This window comes from Rana temporaria, chromosome 4, assembly GCF_905171775.1.
Source record: "Rana temporaria chromosome 4, aRanTem1.1, whole genome shotgun sequence".
In the NCBI taxonomy this organism is placed as follows: Eukaryota; Metazoa; Chordata; class Amphibia; order Anura; family Ranidae; genus Rana; species Rana temporaria.
In genome coordinates, this window is record NC_053492.1 from 273,901,962 (window position 1) to 273,909,857 (window position 7,896).

The 7,896-nt window shown below is 42.0% G+C and overlaps 1 long non-coding RNA gene across 1 annotated transcript; it reads right to left on the reverse strand.

The window, feature by feature from the left end:
- Positions 1-2,116: 2,116 nt before the first annotated feature.
- Positions 2,117-5,468, reverse strand: LOC120935383. The gene is made up of 3 exons (XR_005748448.1): positions 5,262-5,468; positions 3,546-3,654; positions 2,117-2,280 (listed from the first exon to the last, which is right to left on the reverse strand). It is a non-coding gene; the product is annotated as an uncharacterized LOC120935383 (long non-coding RNA).
- Positions 5,469-7,896: the final 2,428 nt, after the last annotated feature.

Here is a 7,896-nt window from a genome sequence, read left to right on the forward strand (position 1 = left end):
CGACTCGCTCTGGCCCCCCCGCCTAGACTCGCTCTGGCCCCCCCGCCTAGACTCGCTCTGGCCCCCCCGCCTAGACTCGCTCTGGCCCCCCCGCCTAGACTCGCTCTGGCCCCCCCGCCTAGACTCGCTCTGGCCCCCCCGCCTAGACTCGCTCTGGCCCCCCCGCCTAGACTCGCTCTGGCCCCCCCGCCTAGACTCGCTCTGGCCCCCCCGCCTAGACTCGCTCTGGCCCCCCCGCCTAGACTCGCTCTGGCCCCCCCGCCTAGCCTCGCTCTGGCCCCCCCGCCTAGACTCGCTCTGGCCCCCCCGCCTAGACTCGCTCTGGCCCCCCCGCCTAGACTCGCTCTGGCCCCCCCGCCTAGACTCGCTCTGGCCCCCCCGCCTAGACTCGCTCTGGCCCCCCCGCCTATTTGAAATGCTACAATTTTGGCCAGATTCAATATATTTCAAAAATATATTTCAATATATTTATGCATGCATTTCGGAATGCATTGTGAAATATGTTGCAAATATATTCATAAATATATGTTAAATGTACTTCTGAATGCATTTAGCAATATATTTGCAACATATTTCACAATGCATTCCGAAATATATGCATAAATATATTATATTTTAAATATAAATGTACTTTTGAATGCAAAATTTAAAAATACATTCCTATTACATTTTGAAATGCTGTGTATTTATATATTGTATTTTATATATTGTAGGCCTATAAAACTAGCAAACATTTGGAAAAAAAACAATAACACAGTACAATACACACAACTTTATTATCATGTAAATATACAAAAACTACAACACAGGGAATAGAAAGTGGTGTTAACTGTGGTAAATGACATTAATGACATAAAAGTTTGTGGTATTCTGCTGAAGTTCCTGATGTTTCCCTTCAGGTGATATTTCAACGCCGCAATTTTTTCTCGTAACAGCGTCACTGATCACAGCTTATGAAGTCCCAGGAAACTTTGCCAAAGTAGCAGCTTTAAAAAGTAAATGGAAAATATTAGACTTATATGGCTTTTGATTCACAGGGAAAATCGTATAAGACCCTTTTCACACTGCAGCGATGCTAAAGCTCCGGCGGTTTTGCAGTGTTTTTGTACCACTTTTTAGGCGTTTTTTTTAAGGGAAAAAGTCCAGTTTTTAATGCGCTTTTAGGGTGCTTTGGAAGCACTGCCCATTAATTTCAATAGGCAGGTGCGTTTTAGGAGCGCTATTTCTAGCGCTCCCAACCCACCCCAGATGCTGCTTGCAGGACTTTTTTTTCTAATGTTGCGCAAGCGCATCGCCCCAGTGTGAAATTACTCTTTGCACTGAAAGAGATGCAGTTTTATGAGCTTTTTAGAGGCTAAAACGCCTGAAAACTGCCTCAGTGTGAAAGGAGTCTAACAGATGCAGCTGAGTAAATAAAACTAACAAAATTAAGCATGTATAAAAACATCAAAATATTGTAGACTTGTCAAAAATCAGTATAAAAATCAACATCTTGCCTACAACTTGCCTTATTAGTTCAGACTACTACCAGACTGAGCAAGATATCTAATTTTGACACAACAGTCAAATTGGCTTACAGTCTACATGTCAAAGCTGGTGTTTTCATAGGGTTTAACTGTACCCGCTTCTCTCCATCTGTCAGCCGCTTGGAGGCACCGCCTTAAAGGCTACTTTTTATTGAAGTGGTTGTAAAGACACAAGGGTTTTTACCTTCATGTATTCTATGCATGAAGGTAAAAAAAAAAAAAACTTCTGTGTGCAACAGCCCCCCTATACTTACATGAGTCCCCTCTCGATCCAGCGATGTCCATGAGAGCCTTGTCTCTCCAGGGACTTGCACTGCTGATTGGCTTTCTGTAGCGGTGGGAGCTATCGGCTCCCGATGCTATCAATCACAGCCAGTGAGCGAATTAGGAGATGGGGCCAAGGCAAGGCTCAGTGTGTGATTGGACACACAGAGCTCTGGTTCAGGAGCACTGGCATGGGACCTGAGAAGAATCTGAGCTGCTCTGTACAAAAACCCTTACACAGAGCAGGTAAATAGGAGTTGGACATGTTTGATTTTTAAAAAAAATATGTTTTAATGTTTCGGTACCAAAAGAAAACCTACCTGTTTAGGCCTTAAGTACGACACTTGACAAGGAGATGAGCTCAACTCTTCAGACGGGACAGAAGGTGATGCACACGATACACCCACACAGGATGAACTTCCACCATCATTCTTCAGTACTATTAGCTGCACTCTTGTGGTTTTCAAAGTATCCATTACGCCAGGCAAATCTATGGAAATGCATAAAAACTTTTTAAGTAACATAATGGCCTATTTTCTCACTATATCCATACATTTCATTTGTTAGAAATTGATGACTTGTGGAAAAATGTACTTTTACATGATTAGAGGGTTTCCTCCAGTCTGCTGCTGACCCCCCCACTAGATCACAAATATTCCAGGAGGGTTTCACCCAAGGTAAAAGTAAGGATGTTCCACAAAACAAAAATCCTACTTGTGTATATAGTATGTAGTTACCTCAGTGCACTCACTGATACTATACTGAATGTAGTACAGTAAACTCCCAGTTACCCAACGATCCCCATTGGTACTGTTGTTTCTGGTTGCTTGAGAGCTAATAGTAACTCTCACGCATCCACTTCCCATGGCACCCTGACCCCCTCCCACTTAGCAGGTAAAGGGGGTAGGGATTGGGGACAGGGTTTTACCACCCCCAAATTCACATGTGAATGAGCCTTAAAAGTGCTATTGCCAAATGCAACTAAGGGCTCATTCACAAGTGCGGTATGCAATGCTCCAATGCGCCTCTGAGAAATTCTGCAAGGTGGTGAGGAGGCAAAATGTTAACACCAATAATTGCAGTGAAAGGCACGTGATTGCAGCGCGGTAGTACGGCAATTATAGGTTTTAGTCAGGTGGGAGGAGGCAACATTGGAAGACACTGTGCCCTGTGATCTTTGACTTCTCCCATGTTGTTCAGGTAGATCTCCACCTCTCTAAGGTTGCCTAACTCTGCCTTAAAACACTGTAGAATGAAAGGGCAAATGATTGGTCAAAGAGAAAATAAAGATAAAAAAAATAAAAATAACAAAAGGCAGCAGTACTGGTGGAATAACACACAATAAATAGATAAAAAATGAATTAAAATAAAACAATTTTACCAATTCACATTGAAAGATTGGCATCCAGGGGCTGATATGCCAAAAACAGTGCACAATAATTAACAAAAGCAAAAAATCAGAGCGCACAGAAAAATTAGTATATAAATCCACAAAATGAATGTCCAATTATATGTATAAACAATGAGAGATTAATACGCCAAATCGGTGATCCCAAAATTGTATGCCAACAGCACACAATTGGCAAACCAAACCTCAAAAGTTCTTAATGATATCACCACAAAACTCAAACACTGATGACCAAATGAATAATGAAGGGTGATGCAGATATGATGATCAGATACAGTGTCAGTTGAATGCGGTGATATAAAAAAAAACGGAAGGTGCCCACCATCGTAATTAAGTTGTCCGCTTACCAAAGGCAAGTTGTCTCGGTTGTCGGTTTTCTTCCAAGTGCTTATTCCGGTTTTCCATTCACCAGTTGTCAGTCTTGGTCAGGTGCTTTGACATCGGCTGGCGGCCCATCTGTCAGAATCCCCCCCCAAAAAAAAAAAAAATTAGCTTTCCACCTCCACACCCCCCCCCCTCACACACACACACCCCACACAGACACAGCTAACCTCTTTCTGCACAATTTATTTGATGGCAGCTGAATGTAAACAGCAGGTAGTGGGGGAACCATAGCCAGACTGCCATTGGCTGTTTCAATTTTAAAATTAGGCTGACTATTGCGCCCCCTTCCCACTGCCTGTTATCAATCAGCAGAGGAAGACCTGAAGAAGAATGTTCTCCTTCAAATCCTCTCCTTTGTTGGTTGACAACAGGCAGTGGGCGGGTGCAATAGCCCACTAGCTATTGGCTACTGCAATTTAAAATAGTCAATAGCAACCTGGCTATTGATTCCCCTGCTATCTGCTCTTTTTTCCTGTATTCTGACAGTGGCCAGTGGCTGTTAGAATACAAAAAAAAGGCCTAGGTGTCAACTGATATCAGGCTACTTCTGGGGCAGCTGGATGTAAACAGAATATCAGTACCTCATATTGTTATCGGCCTGAAAGGTGGCCCATAATTGGTATCTGTATGGAAAAATCCATATATGTTGGCACCTAGTAGCAGGGCAGATAATAATATGCAAAAGGGGAGGGAGACATAAAACATTGGTAGCACTGTGCCCTGACATTATAATGGGGTATATTTACTAAAGGCAAATCCACTTTGCACTACAAGTGCACTTGGAAGTGCAGTCGCTGTAGATCTGAAGGGGACATGGAAAAAAAAAAAAAAAACATTTTTGCTTGTACATGATTGGATGATAAAATCAGCAGAGCTTCCCCTCATTTCAGATCTTCCCCTCCGATCTACAGCGACTGCATTTTCAAGTGCACTTGTAGTGCAAAATGGATTTGCCTTCAGTAAATCAACCCCTATGCTGCATGATGAGTGGATATAGAATGGAAGCCGTATAATATTATATGCAGCAATGTGCACTGAAAGTATGCTACACAGTTACTGGATATAACATGGAAGCCACACATATTATATGAAGCAGGGTGCACTGAAAGTATGCTACACAGTTACTGGATATAACATGGAAGCCATACATATTATATGCAGCAATGTGCACTGAAAGTATGCTACACAGTCACTGGGTATAACATGGAAGCCATACATATTATATGCAGCAATGTGCACTGAAAGTATGCTACACAGTCACTGGGTATAACATGGAAGCCATATATATTATATGAAGCAGGGTGCACTGAAAGTATGCTACACAGTTACTGGATATAACATGGAAGCCACACATATTATATGAAGCAGGGTGCACTGAAAGTAGCTACACAGTCACTGGATATAACATGGAAGCCATATATATTATATGAAGCAGGGTGCACTGAAAGTATGCTACACAGTCACTGGATATAACATGGAAGCCACACGTATTATATGCAGCAGGGTGACATGCTGTGGAAGAGAAGCTCTGTAATATTACATTACTGTGCACATGCTGCATGGTAACTAGGAAGGTGAATGCACACAGAATGAGAACTATTCAGCAGGAAATAGACAAATACAACTTAACTCATGCACCAAACTGTCACAATTCTAATATTATTTGATAGAAGACATACCTTTAATCCAGGAGAATCCATCCAGGAGAATACAGAGTATCTCCACCATGCCATGCTTTCCTTTTCAGACTAGGCCTTACAGGAAGTGAGAGGTGGAAGTTCACCACCCCTCTGGTTCCCACCCAGCTCACTTCCTGTCTTCCTGTATTATGATAGAAGTCTGTCTGTTTGAAGAGTTTTTCCCAGGGCAGGATTTACATATTAGAAGATTGAAAGCACAGAAATCACAGATCCACATCCCAATAAAAGGAATGAAAAAAAAGAAATGAGAAAAATATTTATACATGTAAGTAAGTTATGGGAGAGGCATTATATATATATATATATATATATACACACTGTATCTTCATTCTGCTATATGTGTGTATATATATATATATATATATATATATATATATATATATCAGATATACTCTATGTGTGTGTGTGTATGTATGTATGTATATATATATTATATACACACACATATATACTGTGTGTATACACACACACACACACACACACAAGAATGCAGCTCTCATCACTTACATATTTATCTTCCAGCCCAGCCTAGTATTGGCACATGACAACAGTGCAGCTTGGGCAGGGATATGACATTTAAAGCGAAGTTCCACCCAAAAGTGGAAGCTCCACTTATTTGCCCCCCCCCTACTTTGCCACATTTGCCATCTTTCGGGGGAGGGGAGCAGGTTCCTGTTTTTGACAGGTACCTGTCCCCACTTCCGAGAGATCTCGCTGCAGCAGATGCGTTTCCGATGCTTTTCTGCATGCGTGTTTTTGATGCATTCCAGGGCATGTTTGGTGTGTTTTTAAAGCATTCCAGTGCATTTTCCTACTTTTTTTCTTAACCTTAGATAAGGACATGTGTGTTCCAGTGCGTTCAGGTGCATTCTAGTGCGTTTTTGATGTGCTTTACAGTGTTCCATTACAGTCCAGTGCAGGAAAAATGCAGCATGCTCTACTTTTTTTCTGGAACTGCAAGCACTGGTGTGAATTATGCCATTGAAAACCATATAACCTACTTTCCATGCAGACAAAAAAAAAAAAAACGCACTGGACTGCATGTGGTGTGAATTGGCCCCTATAGGGAATGGCAGCAGCACCCCGAGAGCCAATGGAAACATAGGCTGGGGTACCAACATCGCTGGATTCCAGGACAGGTAAGTGTCCTAATATTAAGTCAGCAGCTGCAGTATGTGTACAGTATGGGGGTTATTTACAAAGTGTCTTGGTGTGCTGACGCTTTAAGAGTTCCCTTCACTGGAACTAAGGAGCCAAGCCCAACCCCTGAAAAACAACCCCACACAACAATCCCCCCTCCACCAAATGATTTGGACCAGTGCACAAAGCAAGGTTCATAAAGACATGGATAAGCGAGTTTGGGGTGGAGGAACTTGACTGGCCTGCACAGAGTCCTGACCTCAACCTGATAGAACACCTTTGGGATGAATGTGCTTCTGGAAGAATGGTCAAACATTCCCATAGGACAGCCTTCCCAGAGGAATTGAATCTGTTATAGACTGGGATGCCATTAAAGTTCATGTGCGTGTAAAGGCAGGTGTCCTAATACTTTTGGCAATATAGTATATATACTGTATATTCTTTTTATACTAAGTCCAGTCCATTGTTTGGACTTAGTACCTGCCGAAGGGTAATTCCAGCAGCCAAATAAAAGGAATTGGGATATTAAAGTTCTCCCCCAGCACAAAATTAAAACTCAGCAGCTACACAATGGGGGTTATTTACTAAAGGCAATTCCACTTTGCACTACAAGTGCAAACTACAAATGCAAAGTGCACTTGAAATTGCAAGGAAAGTGCACTTGTAAGTGCAGGCGCTGTAAATCTGAGGGGTAGATCTGAAATGAGTAGAAGCTCTGCTGATTTTATCATCCAATCATGTGCAAGCTAAAATGCTGTTTTTTTATTTTCCTTTCTCCCCCTCGGATCTACAGCGACTGCACTTCCAAGTGCACTTTCCTTATATCCAGAGTTTCTCTCGGTACCCTGTAAGCAGACAAGACCCTTGTACTGTGGAGGTGGATGTCTGTGAAGGTTCTCATTCATTCAGGTCAATCAATAAATCAAACTAACTGGACTTGCTGTATTTTAAGACGTTTTGCTGGTCCGCCGACAAGTGTTCTCAATTCAGAATGACATTCTTTGGGAATGGAAAGTGGATGCGGGAGGTTTATCTGCTTTGTATTAAATGGATTATGTGCTTAAAATCTTATAAAAAAGAATTTAATATTTTATTTGAATCTTTTGGTTTTTATTTTATTTTTTTATTTTAAAAGGAGTAAAACAAACCATTTTAAAATGGGAGTGGCTCTCTTATAAATGTATTCAGAATGTTATCTATGTCATAGTTACAAAAATGTCAGAAAAAATATATGTTGAAATGTCTTTATTAGACATTAAAGCGGTAGTTCACCCTTCTTCACCCCATTATTCCATTACTTTCGGCATCGTAGCGCGAGCTACGGTATGCCGGTCTTAAATTTTTAATCCCCGTACTCACTGTGTTATTGTTGATTGAAGATTCTGACTCCCGCGGGGAATGGGCGTGCCTATGGAGAGGGAGGATGATTGACGGCCGGCTCTGGCACGTCACGCTCCCCGAAGACAGCCGGAGT